General features: G+C 43.9%; 5 non-coding genes and 1 pseudogene across 5 annotated transcripts; 3 read left to right on the plus strand and 3 right to left on the minus strand.

Moving 5' to 3' along the window:
* Positions 1-319: 319 nt before the first annotated feature.
* On the minus strand, positions 320-392 carry trnav-cac (transfer RNA valine (anticodon CAC)). The gene has a single exon. It is a non-coding gene; the product is annotated as a tRNA-Val (tRNA).
* Positions 393-1,086: 694 nt separating this feature from the next.
* Positions 1,087-1,158, plus strand: trnah-gug (transfer RNA histidin (anticodon GUG)). The gene has a single exon. It is a non-coding gene; the product is annotated as a tRNA-His (tRNA).
* A 574-nt stretch (positions 1,159-1,732) lies between these two features.
* Positions 1,733-1,805, minus strand: trnav-aac (transfer RNA valine (anticodon AAC)). Its single transcript has one exon. It is a non-coding gene; the product is annotated as a tRNA-Val (tRNA).
* A 109-nt stretch (positions 1,806-1,914) lies between these two features.
* trnaf-gaa (transfer RNA phenylalanine (anticodon GAA)) lies at positions 1,915-1,987 on the minus strand. The gene has a single exon. It is a non-coding gene; the product is annotated as a tRNA-Phe (tRNA).
* Positions 1,988-13,053: 11,066 nt separating this feature from the next.
* On the plus strand, positions 13,054-13,172 carry LOC148663534 (5S ribosomal RNA; annotated as a pseudogene).
* Positions 13,173-22,465: 9,293 nt separating this feature from the next.
* On the plus strand, positions 22,466-22,548 carry trnal-uaa (transfer RNA leucine (anticodon UAA)). The gene has a single exon. It is a non-coding gene; the product is annotated as a tRNA-Leu (tRNA).
* The last annotated feature ends 864 nt before the right edge of the window (positions 22,549-23,412 follow it).

Genomic DNA, 23,412 nt, shown 5'->3' on the forward strand with positions numbered 1-23,412 from the left:
CTCTCGGCTCCTCGGTTGTCATTTCTGCTCCGTAAAGGAATCACAGCACGCGTAGGCTTCCAGCACGGTGGGTCGGGACATGATGCCGGGGGTCGGAGAGAGCGATGTCTTCCTCGTTAGTATAGGACCTGTCACCTGTCCCCACCTGTCACGCGGGAGACTGGGGTGCATCAGGACGCGCCTTGAAGTGAAAGCAGGATGCGCTGTGACATGCACTGTGCAGATCCCGCCACACTAAGAGGTGGGTCCAGTGGGTCTGTTCGATCACAGCGCTAGGCGAATCCCCAATCCCCTTTTGTGCCTGGCGACAAAAGATGTCTGTTTCCGCCCGGTTTCGAACCGGGGACCTTTCGCGTGTGAAGCGAACGTGATAACCACTACACTACGGAAACGGTGGTAAGACGTGCCCAGCGGCCCAGCGCTGAGCTTCGCCAATGCGATTTAGCTGCTTCCAGTGCCTTTATTGGAGTGCGCTGATGGACCGTGCTCTCTCTCCAGAGACCAGCACGCCTGTCATGGACGGAGCAGGAAAGGCGGCGCCACATTCTACAGCCCTCTCCACGCAATCGACGAAATCGGGCTACTGAAGTGGAGAAAATCGCCTCTCCAGAAAGTGCAAATATCATCTTGGAGACTATAAATCCTATTGCCGATGGTCAGCCCTGTCTACCAGAGTAACCCTCCCACAGCGATGATCAGCTCGTCTCACACGCGAGAAGTTTCGGTTGGAAACAAGCGCCCCCTCTTCTCGCACGTTTTGCACGTTCGAGTAGTTTTAATGCGGCTCTTTCGTACACGGTGCTGATCTTTTGGAAAGCAGGAGGCAAAACCGAGTCGAACCGCCTGGGTGAAAACCAGGAACCCTAACCGCTAGACTATATGGCAGCGAACAACCATGCTGTTCACGGCATCAAGCAAGCAAACTACATAAATATGAGAAAGCACGCAAGAGAGTTGTCACTCAGAGTGTCGAAGGGTCGATGTATACTGGGGCTCAGTTGAAATGCAACGTCAGGACTTTTCCGAATTATGTCACACGAAGAGAGCACAGCCCTTTCCGCCCTGCCGCGTGTGTCTCGGTAACTCGCTGTGATCGTATAGTGGTCAGTACTTTGCGTTGTGGCCGCAACAACCCCGGTTCGAATCCGGGTCACGGCAGAATAGGGGCGTCTGCTTTTACTACTCGCACGAATGAAGGCAAAAAAAAGCCAATCGACGTGAACGAACGGCGCTTTACAGAGGAGTACTGCCTGACTGGATCGTTGATGAACGACAGAGGCCACTCCGACCTCTTCTCGGTTTTCTTCAATGACTTACTAAGGATCTTCTTCACATTCGCCCATGCAGGGGAAGCCAGTTACACCAAAGCAAACGCAGGAAAGTGCATTTCAAGCAGAGACCAGGAGGGACTTGTTTACACCGAGAGTGGGCGGAGAATGGAACAATGCGCCCAGCCCTGTTGCTGGAGCCGATTCTTGATGAGCTCTTGGGCTCACTAAGAGGCCCCCGCTGGATGCTAATCTTTCTGTTGTTCTTGCAGGTCCTGCGCTGCTTTTGAGCCGACAGAGCTCGACCTGGTCTGTCGGCACAGCCCAATTGCAAATGATCGGCTCCGCGTACAGAAGGAACGTGCGTTTGGTACAAGAGTGCACGAAGGCACCGGAAATACATTGGGAACAAATGACTGGTCGCTCAAGACCTCTGTGAAGTACAGGAGCGTGCAAAACGAGGCTGTTTCCGCCCGGTCTCGAACCGGGGACCTTTCGCGTGTTAGGCGAACGTGATGGCCGCTACACTACGGAAACCTGTAGGGACTGCTGCTGGTGTCTCGCTTGCGTTTCTGGCTGAGAAAGGGACGCGTCACTTTAGGCAGGTGGCGCTGGAGAGAGGAACAAAGGGCGCGATGAAACAAAATGCCGAAACCCGGGATCGAACCAGGGACCTTTAGATCTTCAGTCTAACGCTCTCCCAACTGAGCTATTTCGGCAGTGCGCAAATCCCATAGCCACCTGCTCCAGCCTTCCTGTGTTGTGGCATGAGCGCACCAAGAGTAGCGGGAGAGTGTTGCAGGAACGTCACTCAGAAGGAAAGCCACCCAGCTGCGCCCTCTGAGCTCTGTCCAGCGCATCTTCCTCGCATGGACTCCTGCCTGCGACGGGCAGGAAACAATTAGCAAGAACAGAACGACACCCCATGGGTGTCTCATGACCGCACCTTAGGTTGTGACACGTGCAGGTGTGAGGGGTTGCCGGGCTACTTTGGAGCAGAGCTTGGGCGGAGGGGGGGCGGGAAAGCAGACAAAGAGGTGACACCTCAAGGTCTGCACGATCACAGCTCTCCGCCGCCCCAGGCTTCCGCTCGATAAGCTACTGGACACACCCGCCCCTCCTCACACAGACCGTGGAAAAGCCCCCGAGTGGGAGGGCTCGCTCTTCCTCCCAGGAGCTCTTGGACACGACGCCCAGACAGGGCGCGGGGAGCCGCCGCCTGCAATCACGGCTCCAGGCAGGACTCCACTCCGCAGGAGCTGCAGAGCAGAGGAGATGAGGGCAGCTTAGCTCCTGTGCAGAGACCTGAGCTGTTGTTGCTGTGGATGCTGTCTTTTCTGCACTCGGGGTAGGAGTGAATGTTGAGTTGCACTTAGAAATGAAGCAGAGCACTTCAACGGCACGGGTGTGTGTGTGTGTGCGCCCTGGTGATTCTGGGAGACAGATCGAACCTGGGCTAAAAGAGAGGGGGCTTAGCCCTCTTCCATTTGCTAGTTCAAAGTTGTACAACCCCTTTGTATCTGCTAGGCGGCGCAGTCGTCGTGCACAAAGAACACTTTGAAAAGCGTCAAAGGCAAGTCATTCCGAGTTGGTCGTTTGTGTTTTCCGTTCAGACGCGAAATGCTTAAATGATCTCTCGGCTCCTCGGTTGTCATTTCTGCTCCGTAAAGGAATCACAGCACGCGTCGGCTTCCAGCACGGTGTGTCGGGACACGATGCCGGGGGTCGGAGAGAGCGATGTCTTCCTCGTTAGTATAGGACCTGTCACCTGTCCCCACCTGTCACGCGGGAGACTGGGTACATCAGGACGCGCATTGAAGTGAAAGCAGGATGCGCTGCGACATGCACTGTGCAGATCTCCCCACACTAAGAGGTGAGTGGGTCTGTTCGATCACAGCGCTAGGCGAATCCCCAATCCCCTTTTGTGCGTGGCGACAAAAGAAGCCTGTTTCCGCCCGGTTTCAAACCAGGGACTTTTCGTGTGTGAGGCGAATGTGATAACCACTACACTACGGAAACAGTAGCGGCCTAGTGCTGAGCTTCGCCAATGCGATTCAACTGCTTCCAGTGCCTTTATTGGAGTGCGCTGATGGACCGTGCTCTCTCCCTCCAGAGACCAGCACGCCTATCATGGACGGAGCAGGAAAGGCGGCGCCACATTCTAAAGCCCTCTCTACGCAATCGACGAAATCGGGCTACTGAAGTGGAGAAAATCACCTCTCCAGAAAGTGCAAATATCATCTTGGAGACTATAAATCCTATTGCCGAAGGTCAGCCCTGTCTACCAGAGTAACCCTCCCACAGCGATGATCAGCTCGTCTCACACGCGAGAAGTTTCGGTTGGAAACAAGCGCCCCCTCTTCTCGCACGTTTTGCACGTTCGAGTAGTTTTAATGCGGCTCCTTTGTACACGGTGCTGATCTTTTGGAAAGCAGGAGGCAAAACTGACACGTTCCCATCCCAGGAGTCGAACCCGGGCCGCCTGGGTGAAAACCAGGAATCTTAACTGCTAGAGCGAATGGGAGGGCGCCACCCCGCTGTTCTAGGCATCATGCAAGCAAACTACATAAATATGAGAAAACATGCAAGAGAGTTGTCACTCAGAATGTCGAAGGGTCGATGTATACTGGGGCTCAGTTGAAATGCAACGTCAGGACTTTTCCGAATTATGTCACACGAAGAGAGCGCAGCCTTTTCCGCCCTGCCACGTGTGTATTGGTAACTCGCCGTGATCGTATAGGGGTCAGTACTTTGCGTTGTGGCCGTCCTGATGTACCCCGGTCTCCCGCGTGACAGGTGGGGATACTCGCCACTATACTAACGAGGAAGACATCGCTCTCTGCTTAGTGTGCAAAACACTTACTTGCAGCATTGTGGGTGCTGTGGTTTAAATGCTATTGGTTTGTGAACAGAATACCCCTATCCCAGTGCATTGTGCAACATTAAATAAACGCTCGAGAAAAAGAGATTCAGAACGCAAAGCTGTGTCAGTGTTCTGTGTAAAAAATCAGTTTGAACATCACGGGAGCTGTTTTTAATAAGCTGCTGAGTAAAGAATATTGTAGCATTTACAGGTTCTTTTCAGAACAAAGGACGAGTGGAGACGCGATTAACAAACAAGCAATTAGCTTTATTCGTTAACAACCACACAAAACCAAACACAGGATCTACACGCACATGAGGAGACTGACGGAACACGTACACATCGTTAGGGTGGTAATTACCTAACAACACACTATACTTTTACAGGACATTATTTACACAGGTAGGGTCAGCCGCTGGTCATCGTGCTGACCCTCAGACTCTCCCCGGCTACCACTCCCAGCATGCCCAGCGGTACTACGAGCGACTGGGGGCGCTTCCTCCTCACCACCAGGCGAGGGTGTTACAATATGGACTCCCAGGAGGCTCCCATACTTCGGATTCTTGCGTTCTTATCAGAACATACTGATGCGCAAACATATTCATTACCATATTTCAAAGCATTGGAATAATATATGTCGTACAGCAACACAAAAACAGGAAGACAAGTATCACAGCTACTATAATCGGTGTTAGTAACTTAAAGAAAAACATTCCCCCTGGCCCAAACAGTGATTCTAACCAGGAGAGAAATGGGTGAGGCTGTAGAATGAGGCATTAAAGCACATACATAACAAGATGCATTAAATTTCTTTAACTTTACAGTATGATTTATAAGTTTATACCACAAATTACTCATATCCCCCTCATTATCAGTTTCATTCAGCCAGTTTGTATACAAAGAGGCTTCGCATTTAGATTCTTCCTCTTTCTGGGTGGTGACAGGCTTCCACATAAAAAGGAAAAAGGCTGTGCACATCAGTCCCAAGCATGTGATCCCCATCTATCCCTGTGGAGACATCACTCCTGCGCGTTGCTCAGTTCGTTTGTGACCTTTTTACAGTGGGAAGCATGAATTCAGGGCACCCTTTCCGTGACTTTCACAGCAGTCGCAGTGGTCAGCAGCCTTGGTACGGCCCCCTCCACCTGAGTGAACACCACTTCTTTTTCCTGAAGTCTTTCACCAGAAGAGTAATAACTCTTAGAAAAATCTACACATTGTTCCACTGCCTCAGCTGTGCCATTTTGCAGAACAATTGTAGCTGAAGTTGTAAAATTTCTCATTGGCCCGTTCCTGCAAAACATCTTATTATGAACAAACAAATCATAATAATAATGTGCATCTAGGGGAATCACTCCCAAGGGTAACCCCCCCTTAAAACTATATTGTTCTACCCATCAGGTTCTGCCACTAGATAAGAGAACCTTTCCCATGAAATCATTTTTTGACCTTCATGATCCCTTCAGGGCGTACAATTAGCACAGAAGCAGCAGCTTTAGTCCACATGTTTTTCCAGCAGGATATTAACAGTATGATTATAACGAATAATACCAGACACACAAATATGTATTGAACCAGAGACCCTCTCCAGGATCCTAGCACAGACTGTAGCCATGCACCAATGCCCCAATCATCTGGATTATAATTATGATATATATTTTTCTTCATCATAGATGTGCTTTGCTAAGTCATTAATTTGCTAATAATTGTCTAGAATACAAGTACTGTTTAGTCTTTGCTCACCTAAACAGCTGTCTATCACCCTAATAGAGAATGGCCTAAAACTGTGATTATAGCGAGGAGCATACAGTTATTTCCATTCTAATATATCTGAGTTACACTCAGACTAAAAGCAGGGCTATTTACCCATGCCAATTAACCTAAATAATCACCTCTACCAAAGGGGATTACTCCCATGAGCATCTTTTATAGCAATACAATCCCAACATGAGCTCTGATTATTATTTGTGGCTGACTGATAAAGTATTGATTCCATATCCCCATTTATTAAAGTAAAACTCCTTACACTTAACAGGTACACTGTCACCCCCCCTCAGGAAGCTCAACAAACACAGAAACAGTGACAATATAATAATGTTCACTCAGTCTCTGGTGCAGTGGTTCGGTGTCAGCGCAATGCGTAGATCCAGCGATCTCATCCTGTCACTCAGATGGCAGAGTCGGTAGTCAGTTGCACTTGATATGGTCCTTCCCAGCAGGGTTGCAACATCTGGCAGGGTATATCTTCCTCACCCACACCCACTCGCCAGGTATCAGGTCGTGTCTTCCCTCTACTGGAGGTCTCCAAGTGTCCAGCACCTGTTCACCAGCCCCGTGCACCACTTCAATTAACAACCTACAATACTACAATAGAGAATTAGCAAATTCAACAATCCATTAGCCAAATTCATCCCTCTAGGAAGTTTCGTTGATTGGCCTGTGATGATATCAAACAGGCTCTATTACACAGTTCTGTTTGATCCAGCCCGCATCCCATGGTGTTCCTTCAGTCTGATGTCTAGTCAATCTTTTCTGTTCCTTCATTCCACTGTTCTAGCAGACTGAGGGTGATCTCAGTCCATCTCACCCCGAATAATCCAGCCACAGCCTGTCCCTTGATCATAATACATGCGGTAGGGCAGTGCCCACCAAGGGCTTATCTCCATCATCAAGTGTTTGGTAGACACAGAGGCAGTGACAGCAACCCACTGGGAAAACAGATTATAAGAGCCAAGGTTGTAAACATTTGGTACTGCATGAAAGGTTTCTCAGGAGCAGGCCTTTTGAGCTGTAGCACCTGCACCTGAACTGTAGTTGAGTTCCTTTGATAAGCATCACATTGAGATGCCACATAAGTGGCTACTGCTTCAAACACGGTCCCCACCCAGGTTTGGGTAACCAGCACACCATTTGACTCACACCCAGGTGTCCGACACAGTGCATTAGTCGAGCTACAAAGGGCATTAGGCTGTGAGGGCATGCAGAGCGTCCAGTGTGCTGGCAGCACCACACTCTTTTCTAACCATGTCCTTTTCTCTGCTTTAGAGGCCTCAGCCTGAATATCCTGTAGCTGTCCCCTTTTCACCAACAGAGGTCTCACAGGGGTCTCAGACTCCTGTTCTACCAGGACTGTGCACCTGACAGCTACATCTGCAAAGTTGTTCCCTCGAGGTACTGGAAACATTTCTTTATTATGTGATTTATACTTTACCACAGCTACTTCAGTCAGTAGCTGCAAAGCTTCTAACAGTTCAGAGACAAACCCAGCATTCTTGATTGGAGTCCCTTCCACGTTGGGGAAATCCCTATTCCTTCACTGCCATCCAAAATTGTGGCATACACCAAATGTATATATACAGTCTATATAAATTGCTACAATTTTCCATTTAGCATATTTACAAGTTTCAATTAAATATTTTCATTCGGTCTGCTAGTTCTACACCAGATTATTCACAGTTTATACAGCCAGGCAGGTAGCCTGCACAACACATAAACACGGCCCCTTGGCCACCGCATCAAGGGGTCCTGAATAATAATAACCCACCAGACGATGCCTATCTCCATGCTCCTGCACCAGCACAACGGCTCACAACCCATTTCTTTCACTTACAGACAGATTACATGCAGATGATCAGTCTGAGGGAATACAGTCCAGGGCCAGTGTCTGCAAGAAAGCTTGTTTCAAAACATCAAAAACAGTTTGTGCTGCAGGGGTCAAGGCAATTTTGTCTTTAGACTGCACTACCCCCCTTAAACCAATACGTCACTGGACAAGCTCGTTCTGAGAAGGCATTCACCCTGGCTTTATCATGTAGTTGGTTTTATACTCCTTTTTTTCCTCTTTAGATCCAATACTTGGAGTAGCCCGGCCTTATGGATTCCGTAATTAGGTAAAACAATCACAATATCACATAACTCTATTGAGTTAGTTTACATAAATGCTATTTCATGCAGTAATTCCTTATAAAATGCTGCGGTCTGGGCCTAAAATAGGTCTGGGGTGTCCCCCACCCACATCAGTATTTGAAACTGTACATCTTTTCCCAAGCAGACTGTGACAGCTTATATTTGCTTTAAACACAACCCTTGCACCCCTTCTCCTGTAGCCTCCTGTTACCCGTTAGAAAACTTTATATCACATCTTTATGCTGTTTTAGTCTAAAAACAGGACAGCTGTGCTCCTGTGTCCCCCAGTTACTGCACACTGTAAGATTATTTCACTTTTATTTAAATCCTGAGATAAATTTAGGAAGGCTACAGAGGGGTTTACTAGATTAAAACTGTTAGTTCACGCACGGCTCTCGTTTCAGCTTCTGACATGTTCTTTAATTGTGAAATCAAGCCTCTTTCTTACAATTTCTCCAAAAAACACCTTTTTTTTAGTAACTGTACACCAGCTTATTAGTAGTTTTGTCTTTGGGGTTTTATATCTCGGTATAACATTAAAGTCGCACAATAATTTCAACAAACTGGGGGCTCCCTTTTCTCCTCCTTGGGAGTCTTTTTACCCCATTTGCAGCGCTGCATGCATGCTTCACGAGTTATTAAATCAAATCTGTCTCCGCTGTCCGTAATATCAGGAAAGCATAGTTGTACATTCTTGGCAACATCAGGTTTTATCATCAGCAACATCAACCCACTCAAGTAAATTTGTTTTATTACTGTGGAAGTATCTTCATTCACTTCCTTCTCATCGGCTAACCCCGAGTATAATATCCATAAAGCTATAAACCTTTCTGTAAAATCTGAAACATCCTCACTTCCTTCTGCTGACATGCTGTCTAATCAGTTTTCGGTGGGTAATGCTCTTTCAAAAATCTCCACACTAATTCCCACCCTTCTCCTAGATTCTCTCTTAAGGCGTTCTATTTCTTCTTTTGCTGTTTCTTTTTCTGCATATATAACTTCGTTTCGTTCAGCCATTGCTTTTAGCTTTTCCATCAGAGATTTTTGTGTCTCATCTATGATATTCTATTGAATTCTCAAATATTCCTCTAAATATTGTTTATTTTTATCCAAATGTTCATACACTTTTCTACATTCCTGTTCAGCCTAAATTCCGTCCGACATATTTCTTTGTTTCACTTTGGATTAATCAAACTTTTTTTTTTCTTCACACCAAACCATTTTCACTTCTCCCACGCGCCCCGCGGAACCCCCCAGTCGAGACAAACTGACGAACTATCACAATTCAGGAACACGGACCAGGTTCCAAATCCTGGCTTTAAACACACAGTTGAATCAAGTTACCATTTTCGGCTCTTCTGCGAGTACAGTTCTAGTTACTACCTTCAGCCATACTGCAGTCGTGTACCAGGATGCAACACCTGGATTGTTTCGCACGGGCAGGGCGAGACGCTATTCCTTCAGCAATCCCTTTTTTTCTACCCCACCTTCACAAAACAGGCATCTAAAAACACATGCACCATTAACTCATTTTTCTGTTGTACTTGCTTCAGCACCACAGCAACATGGAGAGGACAAGGGACTTTTTAGAAAAGAGGAGTCCTTACCTCTTTTTAGAAGCGGTCGCCTAACTTTTCCTCTCCATGTCCGTGTGGTTTAATTTAGATGGATACTTCTTCATCATTTGGGTTACATATCCGCCAATCTGCCTCCTCCTTTTTAGAGGACGTTGTAAACCTTTAGGAACAATATAATCTAGCAACAAGGTTATGTCACTGTAATTAGGCTTAAGACAATCAAGAACAAGGCTTGCCTTTCTTCGACATTCTTTACGGTCATCAGGCAATTTAGGAAAAGACTTAACTAATGCAAATAATTCACTAGGAGACCAATGTCAATGTACATATGCTGGAGTTCCTTCTGGACCTGTTAAAGTGCACATTGGCATTTCACGAACAAGTGAAAAGGCTTTGGCTCCGGACCGCTTTCTAGTTTTGGTGGAGACTTTTTCTTTTTAGAAGGCATGGTCATGACTTTAGCTGCAGCTTGCTGTTCTTTAGTTTCAAGACTAGTCTTTTTTGAAGCTTCCCATTATTTCTGTGATTTCTCTTTCCATTACATAAGCTTTCCAATTCGCTTTCTTTCCGTTCTTCTCCTTCTCTTCTTAGTTTCCCCTTCTTCAGAAAACTTATTTTTCCTAATTCAACTTTCCTCTGTCCATTCTGATTCACTTACAAAGATCCTTCATAGTTATGGGCCCCTAATTATCATATATAAATTATGTGCAAGTTCCCTTACACCTATTACCCTAGCTTTACAGTTCATGAACATAAAACATTTTTTTTACTCTAACCCAGGCTATAATTGTTTCTCTGAATTTGTCGTACATGTACTTTTGCTGGACTGCTCGGTCCCATTTTCATCTTTGAATTTTAATTTCCCATTTTTACCAATCGGTGCCTTACTTAGAACCTTATCACATCAACTACTCCGCAGAGCAAAAACCACACGTCTGTGTTAAGATAAGTTCTTTATATGAGTCCCAGACTCATCAAACCCACGTGAGAACACCCCTGTGGCTCGCTTCTCAAACTATTAATTTTTAAGGATCACTTACTGGCGTCAGACAGCTGCCAATTCTCCAGACGCGTCTCTGGAAGGATAAACAATTTATCCTCTGAGGTTCGTCCAATTTTGCTAAAATTGTCAGGGTCCAGATGGAGTTTCAGCAGCCGTTCGCGTTCAGGTTTCTGATCCCGGACGAGCCCCCAAATTGTTATGGAACTATCAAGGAAGCCACAAGAGAGAGTTCTCACCTGAGTAAGGTCTTTATTTCAATATTGCAAGCCCTGCTGCCACTTCGCAAAGTGCAACCAGAGACTCAATTTGTTACAAGCAGTACAGGGTTTTTAAAAGATGTTGCGCTGTAAAAAAGCTCAGCGCTTTGTCCTTTCTAAAAGTTCCCCTTTCCCTAAGAGAAAACAGATTACATCAAAAAGCGAGAGAAGAAGCACTAGATTTGTTATTCAAAGCTAATCAGTTACTTTCAGCTAATTCTAACGACCCAGAAAGCATATATTGTTTTGGTACATTGTCTTCTAAACTAACCTAAACAGTGTACTTTGTTGATACACTGTTTTCTAAAATTCTGCACGTACTGTAGCACAGCATTTACATCCTTGAAATATATTATCTTTGTAGATTAAGCTGACCCAGGGACGCCAAATAATGTAGGGAAAACCGGTCCAGGGACGCCAAATATGTAATCATAGTGGCTCTCTGAAGGCACCAGTTCTGTAGGGTTTGGGCATTTACTGAGACAATTATTAATTGTAGCAGTAAATCACAAAGTTGATTCTTTTGATGGCTTTAGAATCCAACCATGCGACATAACTCAAACAACGCACACACACAGGTACTAACACACGAGGATACATTTATTAATACATAGAATATGCATGTAAACCTAACAGATCTTATCGAGAGGGTTATCAGAATACAAAAGGTATATATTCAATCAGTTACAAAGTGTTACACATATCAAGAGGACATACATTCAGTATATCATTCATTAAGACCGTTTCGTAAAGTGAACTTGGTTACAACTTCTACATTAGATACTCAGACAAGTACATAACTCTTAGGAATTAAATTGATATCAACTGGTTTGGATAACAATTGAATTCTCGAGCTGTAATGCATTGAAGTTGAATACTCATCCAATCTTTGGGGATTCAGATCTCCTGCGGGCACAAAGAAACAGTTGCAGGCTGTTGCTGTCCAATCCGCGCTCTCTGGCTCCGTGCCAGGCTGTGCTGTGCGGCTTGCGACGGTGCGCTGCTGATGCTCACTGTTGGCTTAACTAGCAAAGTTTGTGCACAGGAGAAAAGATGACTGTGGGTCCCAGCAAGTCAGGAAGAGGACTGGTTCGTTCCTGATGAAGAGCTAGTTCTGAATAGTGATTCAGCTGTCCACAGTTCCGACCTGTTCACGAGGCCTGCTGCTGGTTACTCTCTGGCAACCTCCACTCTAGACTCTTAGAACAAAGGAAAGTTCTGGCACTCGGACACACTGGCCGTTCCGTGGTTGTCCGGGCTGAGTCTCAGGATGGTCAGGAGGCGCGCTGTGAGAATGTCCTGCCCTTGGGATTCTCCTTTGAATTCCCTTTAGAATTGTTGAATCTGAATCTGAATCTTGTCTGAATCTGAATCTCAATCTCAATCTCCCAGGCTCTCTGTGTTGCCTGTTTTACCTGGAGGAACTTCAGCTCATTGATTGGCTGAAAGTTCCATGGGCATCAGAGTCCCACGTGGGTTACTCGGCCCTACCAGTCCCTGATTGGTTGATCAAGGTGAGATATGAGTCACTTAGTCCTGACACTTAGTAATGCAGTCCAGATGTCCAACTGGCACTCCCTAAACAGATAGGCGCCAATGGATGACCATTGATCATGATAGCCAGGCTTAGCTAAGTGCATCCCCCTGTGGGAGCTGTCCTTATCAAAAGAAAACATCTTGCATGAATAGTTTCTCTGTGGCTGCACCACAGAGATGAACAGAGAAATGGGGCCTCATTTGGGAAGCTCAGAAACACTTAATTCTGCCTTATTATTTAAGCCTCACCGCTACATCTTAAAGCACCAATATATTTCTTGCAAAGCTCTCTACATTTTAAGAATCAATTTACTTATTAGATTTCCACTTCAAGACTTGTTCGGCTGGCGTTCTGGGAGTCGCGTTTATCAGAATTGTATTGAAATCGTTTCCCACAGAGCTCAGATGTCGAAGCACAGCAGCAGCTCTCCACAGCGATCCTCTATAGCGCCCTTTCTCCCGCAGCTCCGTCCTCATTGGAAGGAAGCAAGAGTGAAAGGCTGAAGTGAAATAGAGCGGGGACGAAGGCAGTGAAGAGAGAGAACGTGGGAAGAAGAGAAAAACGCAGGGGAAAAAAAGCAGCGTCGTAAAAGAGGTGACGGAGCTGTCCTCTCTAAGAAGGGTGCCAGCGAGCCTTGCTCTTGCTTACGGCCACACCCCCTTGAGCACGCCTGATCTTGTCTGATCTCGGAAGCTAAACAGGGATGGGCCTGGTTAGTACTTGGATGGGAGACCGCCTGGGAATACCAGGTGCTGTAAGCTTCTAAGTGCAGGAGGCGCTCTATCCCCGCTTGCTTGCTCATTCCCCTGTTCACACGTGCAGTGCGGCTTGTCTGTCTGTTTATTTGTCAGCTTTGGCGAGACACGGGTGCTTGTGTATTAGCGTGAGCGTTTTTTATTCTGATCATGAACAGTTTTACAAGTCCGCAAAGGATCGAGGAAAGGTTTATCGCCAGCTGAAAAGAGGCACAGCGCTTCGGCTGTGGAGACTTGTTCGGCTGGCGTTCGGGGAGTCGCGTTTTTCAGAATTGTATTGAGATCGTTTTCCACAGAGCTCAGATGTCAAAGCACAGCAGCAGCTCTCCACAGCGATCCTCTATAGCGCCCTTTCTCCCGCAGCTCTGTCCTCATTGGAAGGAAGCAAGAGTGAAAGGCTGAAGTGAAATACAGATGCAGCCATTCAAAATGAGCGTTAAAAACCCGCGGTTCAGTAACCAACCCGCAGGGCACCGTGGTAAGTGATTGGCTGGCCAAAATGACCGACAGGGGCACTCGTGGTGCATTGGTTGGTAGTGAAAAGATTTAATCATTTAATGTCTTTACTGTGCACGTTTCAATCTGCTTAGTTTTGAATATTTAAATGGAATTTTACCACTAAAGGGAAATTTTAGTAGCTGAGCATAAAAAGAAGAGGAGCATAACGCATCTGAAGGTCATAAACGATATTAATTTAGGAACATAAACATTACTGTATGTACATAAACTGTACTGTGTATGGCTGGTCTTGATAGTTTAAAGAAAAAATACACACCAGTCTTCCATTTCTCCCTAAGTATTTTAAGCATGAAAGTTTTATGAAACGGTACCCAAATATGTGATTGCTGTTTAGAATGAATTTTAATTTTTAAAAATTATTTAACACGAAAATTAAGCTGTTTACATCTTCCGCCTGAGAACAGTCACCCGTTGCTACCCAACGCAGAAACACAGCCACTAACTAGCAAAGAGAGGACATTGGCTAGCCAATATGATAAAGAAATAAATGATTATTTTGTTTATTTTTTTGCACATTTATTTGAACATTTCCATCATTTGTACAAGCACTTGGAAACTGTCCAATCCCTAGTTCATCAAGCATTTACCGGTCTGGCGCCGGTCTGTGTCTTCTAGGATATAATGCCAGCGAACTCTTGTTTTTATGTCCACTATAACTACGCTGGGCAAACGTTCCGAGGTCAAATTCTTCCAGCACGGGGGTACCTTTAAAGCGGAGACGACGGCACCGAAATTTTTTGGCGCGCCTTCTCTTTAAAGCCCTGGCCAAATATGAAGACAGTACGTACAGTTATAATTCAAACGGAATTAAAAACTACACATCCCAGTTACCATGGTGGTGCTTGTGATCATTGCGTTTAACCAACGAAACAGGGCGAAAAATCAGTCACATGACTTTGGGGCAGAGTTTCGAAAGCTTAACCTATCAGCAACAAAGCGAAATTTACACGATAGGCTACCTCAAACTGTCAGTTACACGACTGTGTATGTCGCTTAAGCCACTCCTATTTGGCATTTTAGTTATGGAGGCGAGAAGACGCCCCCCCTCTCTGGGTGTCTGATTTGCCGCCATGTTTAACTGTTCGGTGTCCGAATCGGAGTAGCTACGCGTATGAAATAAAGTTAATCCCAACTACAAAACATATATTTTTGTGGTAAGAGGGCGCAAAACATCAGTATTTACTGCTATTAATTACTGTACGATTTATAGTTGAAATCTGAGCCTAGATATAAAGTTAGATATAAAGTTAAAATCTCGACAAAGCAATGTAGGAAATACAGAGAAAATAAATCCTTTCTGACATCTAAAATCAGTTTCGATCAAGGTCTCTAAAACGAACAAGAAAAAGAGGATTTTCGGAGGGCAATTACGCTGTGTTTATATAGAATAAGTGATTTATGAGCAATCTAATTTCTTGTTCGTTTAAAACAGTGAAATGTTAGCTGCAAAAGATCGCACCAGAAACAGCACTCTCTCTGCCTGTCATAGACGTTCAGGAAAGGCTGAATGAAGTCATGTCAAGTACAATAATTCGGTGATCAATAATAACAGTTGTAGGACAGTATATAAGGAGGATAAGGATTTTGAAGTTGACTCGAAATCTGATAGGTAACCAGTGTAAGGACTTGAAAACAGGTGTAATGCATCCCTGATAGGATTCTTGCTGTCATATTCTGAACATATTGAAGATTGCTCAGTGTGGATTTAATTTCCCCAGTGAACAGGATGTGCATTTATTAATTCTAGAAAAAAAGCCTTTCTTGATTTCTCTAGTTCTTAGTTTCTCTAGTTCCCTTTAAAATAAACTATTATTCCACAATGCAGAGTATTACATGGCCAGTATTTACACATGATATTTGTGATTTAAAGAAATTAACACAAGCAGCTTTTGGAGATTTAAGTGTTGGCTGAGTTATTGCAGGATAAAAGACTAGAGATGCTGGCAAGAAGAAGATAATTTGGGGAAAGCTGAGGAATACACTTATAACAAGAACACTTCCTAATGGGGTTAGGCATACTTTTGATGAAGATGATGAAGTTAACAGACTATATGTTTACATAGATACTGAAATAAGGATTGTATTTTAGATTATGTGTAGTTGCTGGCATTGAACTGTGTGTTGGATGCACATGAATTGAAGGAATGGGCAAACATAGCTGATGCGGATCCACAGAGCCAGCATATTAAGATGTTTATAATTAGAGGCAATTTGTTTAAATAACTAGGTATGGATACTGATGTGCAAGAGAGGTGGAAAGGCTGTTTCCTTAAGCCAGCACTATAAGATATTTTATTCTCAGTGAGATGCTGCCATTTCATAGTGGGTTTCTAACACTGTGTATAGTTCCATCCACACAGTGCCTTTACTTCCATCCATTTCTAATCTCTTTATCCAGTACAGAGGATTTGGAGCCTATCCCAGTAAGCAACGGACACAAGGCAGAATACACCCTGGACATAGCGCCAGTCCATCACAGGACAGACAGACACAAACACACACACACCAGGGCCAGTTTTCCCATAAACCAATTAACTTACCAGTATGTTTTGGAGTGCGAGAGGGAGTCATATCACACATATGGAGAAAAACCATGTAACCCAGAGAGAACATGTAAACCCCACACACACAGGATGGCAGGAATTGAACCTAGGACCCCAGTGCTGCAAGATAGCAATGCTAACCACTTCGCCACCATTATAAATGGATGGATATCTTAGTTATCTTTCTAGTTCACAGGTTTGCATGCATAATTTAATTTTGAAAGCCACTGAGACATCAGGTACTACTCTTGTATTTATGAAAAAGAAACAAAACAAAAAACATACTAACAACTGTGCCATCCTACTCCTTAGTTAATACATTTTATTATTCATAAACAGTTAACATTGTTAGCAAAATATTTTGAATTATATTTAACCCTATTTTTTCTTTAGTTTTGTATTTAACTTATTATATGATAGTCAGACTTAATGTATATTTGAACAATGAAAATATATTTTTACAAGATGCGGGGGAAAGTGCAACAGCTTATTACAGTGCTAAATTTAATATTATTGATTGCTAATAGTTTATGCTAACACCTAACTTTCTTAATTAGATGTATTTAAAACAGTGAACTAAGTGTAACATACTATTCAGAAATACAATCGAAAATAGTTTTGTGGTGTTTGTATGGATGAAACGTTTCTAAAATGTATAACGTAACAAAATTAAAGACGATTAAAATCTGTAATCTTTCCACTTGTAATGTCATTAGACAGAACAACACGTTTCTGGTATTTGTTTTAATTAGTTAGTATTAGGTAGTAGTTAGTAGTTTTAATTTAATTAGTATTGCAATTTGCACTGATTCCCTTGCGAAGATATGGACTTAAGAATATTCGTGCCTGGTCAAAAAATGGCATTAAGCACTTAAAATTAATATGGTTAATAATAGTAAACTGTAACATGCTGTAACAAGATCGGCTAAACTGCGAAGAAAATGCTTTCAGAGAAAATGTTTCAGGTGTGAAGAACATAGATCTCCAATGCAATTTCAACCAAACCTGTTCCCACACACCCTGCCCCCACTACCATTAGAATATACACAAAGCACTGAAATCTTTCGAGCTAATGATCAGGTGACCCGAGAGAGAGCGAGAGAAACACCAAGGGGTGCGGAACCAGGGAACTATTTACATGGAAAACGGGCGATCTCCCCAGACTGTTTGCCCGTTTCACTGTTACCTGGATACCTCTTTATTTAGAACTCACTAACACTGATTTTTAGTTTAGAAGGATTCAAGTAGGGTTTTAGATGAAAGGCAGCGACCTTAATCAAGCCCAAATCATAATTGAACCCATTCAGAGCCTACATTACATTTTAGCGTTTCATTCTGAGCAGAAGACCCTCACACCTGAAGAAGGCTTGCGTTTTCTCTCTTCTCTTTTAAGCATGTGTACAATGTGTAATACAATTACAATGTGTAATTACAATGCTGTAATACAATTTGAATCGTATGAGGGTGGGAGGTGTCTTTCGCTGGAAATCTCGCCTGCTTCTACTTTACGAGTACAACCCCCTCTCTGCCGGAGTGCTGGCTGTGACGAATTAAACCGGTTTCACAGGTTTCAATCACAGACCATGTGACATGGGAGTCAGGAAACTAACACACAGCGCCACCGGATTTGATAACGCTATAAAAACGCTATTAAATAATGTGACTAGGCACAGAACAAGTTTACAGCACAGTACAATAATAAATGCTGACCATGACTTTAGAAGCATACATTGCCTTACACTCAATTTAAACACAAGCTGTCTTTAGCCCTCTAAGCTGGTTCATACAGAAATGTAGAGATCCAGGCTCAGAACACACAGCTTCATTAGCGAATACATATGCAGGACAACTAGAGAAGATGTTTTACAGAGGATGGATTTTTAGAAACATCCCATCAGTGACATCACTGAAGTCAACTCCTAGGTACTGTAACTGTCGTGTGGATAGTTTCACAAGAATCAGACAAAGGTTTAAGCATCGCTTGTTCTAGATAAAACTGCAAAAAAAAACCAACAACCCATAATGTACTTCTTTGCGGCTCTGTTTGCCCAAATCATATATTCACAACGTGAAATTTAGAAAATAATATTACGTAACCAAAATCCCCAATATGGAAACAGAACCTGTGTAATTGTTGATAGATGATGTACTCGTAACATTTTTACAAGACGAACTACAACATTTAAAAAATGACTTGTATGTACTTTATATCTCTAATTAATCCACGGCGACATTGTTAAAGCAGAGTGTGGAAGACGGAGTCAAAAGGTCAGGACAGTGACTATGCGTGGGAAAGGTTTTCTGTTCGCACCAAAGACCACTGTCTTAGGTGCAAACTAAAGCCTGTGATTCCTCACACCCATTCAACCAGAGAAAATTGATACAGATTGTAGGATGCCAAATGGCACCCCCCTGTCCTGTTTGTTTGACTTCTGACACTGCCCCTTTCCCTATATGTTCCTTTGATATGTTAAAGTATTGCGTACTTTTAATGTATAAAAAAGGAAAGTATAACTTCAGTCCAGTGAGCATGTCTTGAGTGCTAGGGGAAACCCTTTCTCTGTGATATGCTCCCCTTCAGCTGATTGTATTAAAGATCTCTGTTGACAATCTCCCAACCTGAGCAAAGACTGAGTTTTCTTCGACATACGCCTTCCCGGAATCGGACCCCTGCCTGTTTACTCCGACTACGCCTGCGTCTCGCGCCAACCCTACCAAGGGCACCGCATTGGATCCCTATCCTCAGCAGTCAGCCCCTGCGTGACAGGTTCTGAGTGTCTTGGTTACATCCGTTTGTGTGTATAGATGAAAAAGCTATTGAAGAGCACCCCGACACCCCCCACCCATCTCGGTGGAAGTTGCCATGTTCAAAAAATCCTAAAAAGATAATTAAAGTTTCACACAACAAAGCATGACTGTGAAAGGTCAGGAGGCCTGCCTAATGGTGGTGCTGGCCCCACTAGCACCTCTTCCAGCAGCAACCTTAGTTTTTCCCAGGAGGTCTCCCATCCAGGTACTGACCAGGCTCACACCTGCTTCAGTACTGAAGGCTGCTGATTATGGCCAGCAGCCATATCAACCTGCAACTCACAACTGGCAACCCACTGAAGCTAAGCAGGTGTGAGCCTGGTCAGTACCTGGATGGTAGACCTCCTGGGAAAAACTAAGGTTCCTGCTGGAAGAGGTGCTCACCCTGCGGTCCATGTGGGTCCTAATGCCCCAGTATAGTGACGGGGACACTATACTGTAAACAGGCGCCTTCCTTCGAATGAGATGTAAAACTGAGGTCCTGACTCTCTGTGGTCATTACAAATCCCATGGCGTTTCTTGAAAAGAGTAGGGGTGTAACCCCGGCGTCCTGGCCAAATTTCCCCATTGGCCCTTACCAATCATGGCCTCCTAATAATCCCCCTCTTTGAATTGGCTACATTTCTCTTCTCTCCTCCTCACTGATAGTGGTGAGTGTTCTGGTGCACTATGGCTGCCGTCGCATCATCCAGGTGGATGCTGCACATTGGTGGTGGTGGAGGGGAGTCCCCATTACCTGTAAAGCGCTTTGAGTGGAGTGTCCAGAAAAGCACTATATAAGTGTAAGCAATTATTATTATTATTATTAATGAGCGCAACACTTGATTACAGTAAAAAAATCATTAAAAAATAAAGAAATGTTCCACAACTCAAAGCGAGGTTGTATAAGGTTAGGTGAAATGTCTGATGTAAAACACCTGGTTGCTGCACTGTGGTTGTTGTGCTTGAAGAGCTATTGACTCGTGAATAGCACCCTCCTATCACCATGTCTGTCTAATGGTGCCATATTGAAAACATCATAAAAAAATAAAGAAAAGGGACACAGCCACAGCAAGATTGTATAAGGTTAGGGGGCCTGTCTGGTGTGTAAAACACCTGGTTGCAGCACTGTGGCTGTTGTGCTTGAAGAGCTATTGACTCGTGAATACCACCCCCCTATCCCCAAGTACCGGCTGTCTAATGGTGCCATATTGAAAAAATCATTACAAAATAAATAAAGGGGCCACAGCCACAGCAAGGTTGTATGAGGTTAGGGGGCCTGTCTGGTGTGTAAAACATATGGTTTAAGCAGTGTGGCTGTTGTATTTGAATTGCTAAAACTCTCAACCAATCAGCACACATCTGGGTCTTGGTCAAAAAGGGAGCGCAAGCTCAGATCGGGGCTCTCCTTGGCCATTTTCGTGCATCCTCAGAGACAATCACGTGACAACTGCTGTTGTCTGCAAAAGGACTTGGACTTTGTTCTAAGCGCAAGGCCGAGGATCCCGTACGTACTCAGAATTCTACCAACGTGAATGCTCCGCTTGATCAACGGCAGCCTACAGTTGGACCCTCGTCGACAACCTGAATAGCTTATTCAGAAGCAGCGCTGGACCGGGAACGAACCAGCTTCTTCCCAGGCAAAAGAGTGACTTGTGAGGACTCGCGGTCACACTCTGTGCATAGAGACTTTCTACTAGCCAGCCGGACTGCTGGTAGATCCCCTCGGAGCAACGACTGCCCTGCGCGCCGCAGTCAGATTTCTCCGCCCGTCCTACTCCGAGCTGCACCTTGACTGGTTGGCCGGTAGCCAGAGAATGCTGACACAACGCCCATTGGACAACCGCTGGAACAGAGGCTGCAACAGAGCCTGTCAGCTGGTTTGGTGTTCGTGCCGGGAGATTCCAAATCCATACACAGTGGATAAGTAAACCCCATGTTCTACATTGCGTCTCGAGAATTCAATTGTACCTCAACACAAGTTGTTATCAATTTAATTCATGAGTAATGTATTTACTTCCGAGTTTAGAGTAACAGTGGGAAATAACACTGATTAGCGATTTGGTAACCGAACGATATATATTGAAATATATTCTCTGTTGTGTATCTCTTTGTGTTTGCATCTCTTCGAGATTAAATACCTTGTATATTGATAACCCTCACAGTAAGGTCTGCCGCTCGTATCCAGGCAGACTAGTATATCTTTGGTGCACAATTTATATTAATACATGTATCTCGTGTATTGAACCCGTGTGTGTGCGTTGTTAGTTGTTCTGACGATTGATTTTCTAAAAGCTACAACGAATTAATAATTGTCTCAGTAAACCCATTAAGCCACTACACTATTGAGCCATGAAGAAGACCCACCTGTCCCAGTGTATTACCTGTAGTGTTACATTCAAAAAATCATAAAAAAATAAAGAAAGAGGCCACAGCCACAGCAAGGTTGTATGAGGTTAGGGGCCCTGTCTGGTGTGTAAAACATATGGTTTCAGCAGTGTGGCTGTTGTATTTGAATTACTATTGAGCCATGAAAAAGACCCACCTATCCCAGTGTATACCTGTAGTGTTATCTTCAGAAATTCATAAAAAATAAAGGTTCCACAACCCAAAACAAAGCTGGGAAAAGTCAGAAGACCTGCTTAGTGTACAAAACACTTACTTGCAGCATTGTGGGTGCTGTGATTTAAATGCTATTGGTTTGTGAACAGAACACCCCTATCCCAGTGCATTGTGCCATATTAAATAAAAGCATGAGAAAAAGAGATTCAGAACGCAAAGCTGTGTCAGTGTTCTGTGTAAAAAATTGGTTTGAACATCATGGGAGCTGTTTTTAATGAGCTGCTGAGTAAAGAATATTTTAATCTTCCTGCTGTCAGTAGTATTGTCAATATAGTTGACCCTTACCTGAATGAAAACAGGGCGTAAAGGAAGGGTTTCAGAAATCAAACAAAGCTTTATTCCTGTGCTTACAGTCTGGGTAATTGGAGACTGCGCTGTTCTGCTTCCTATGGTCATATACAGGTTATTCGCACAAAGCTGTATTGAACAGTATTTCTCACGTTGTGAACGTCTGTACACAGCGGTCCTCCGGGTTCCAGTAAGTGTGTAATTACACATCGATGAAAAACCGGAGGTTTAAAAAAAGATAATTAGCCCACTGATAGTTTGATGTAGAGGCTGTGGAAATATCCACAAGTCTTGGTCTTTAAAATGCATTTGGTTTGACGGCGTTCTGTGCTTCCATTGTGAAGATATGGACAAAAGAATATTCGTGCTCGGTCAAAAAAATGTCATAAAAACGAAAAAGTAAAGGCTGAGAAAGCATTCACAATGTATTTTATACACAAAGGAAGTATTCTCGCAACTCTAAGAGGTTTCGTGGTTTAATTTTTTTTAATTGTTGAATCATATTTAAATGTTAAACAACTGAATAGCATATTGCTGTAGACCAGGATGGCCGAGTGGTTAAGGCGTTGAACTTAAGATCCAATGGACAAATGTCCACGTGGGTTCAATCCCCACTCCTGGTAGTGTTGTAATAAGTTTTAAGTGACAGAACACTTTGATGATTTACACTCTATTTAAATATGAATTTACTAAATTTCAGTTCAGTTCTCTTCACTCCCACTCCCTGGCATAACTGAGCTCTCACTATCGCATACTGAAGGCTTTACATGCATTAGCTGTGATATAGCTCCCAATAAAGACGGAATCAAACAGTTTGTTCTGTCTCTCATGGTGATCCTCTTCTCGATCCAAATGAAATGTTTAATATGATGCCTCGAGAAAAAAAAAGGAGTGAATTTCCGCCTGTAATGATTGATGCCCCATCAAACATTTTGTAACATCCCCGGAAGATTATACAGTAGAATCCTGGTTTGTGGCTTAAATTCAAGGTAAACAAGACTAAGGAAACGAGTTGGAAACTTGATGTTGAACTGGAATTTAAGTACCCGGAATATTTCACTATATTGGGCAATATGTGCCAGAGAGGAGCACTTCAAATCCCTTCGATAGTTCAGTTGGTAGCGCGGCTGACTGTATTAGAAACAGTTAGGAATCCTTAAGTCGCTGTTTCGACTACAGCTCGAAGAAAGGTGCTTTTGTGAACTTTAATTAAATAGTTAAAATAGCGAATCTTTTTCACTCAGACGTTGATCAAAAGCTCAATAAACGATGAAGCAGAGGCTCTTGTTCCGAATTCAGCTAACATCTGGTTGTCTTGTTTTGGCAAATATCTTATCTTTGAATTAAGGGACTACGCTGTCTGATTTGTAATTCAAAAGTAGATACAAATGTCACTGTTTTCAAAGGATAGGTACTTAATTGGCTTTATGATTTGGTATTGATTTTGTATCATTATATTATTACGTTTGTGCTTTCTGTGTTTTTTA

Source organism: Lepisosteus platostomus, chromosome 5 (assembly GCF_059453375.1).
Source record: "Lepisosteus platostomus isolate fLepPlt1 chromosome 5, fLepPlt1.hap1, whole genome shotgun sequence".
NCBI lineage: Eukaryota > Metazoa > Chordata > Actinopteri > Semionotiformes > Lepisosteidae > Lepisosteus > Lepisosteus platostomus.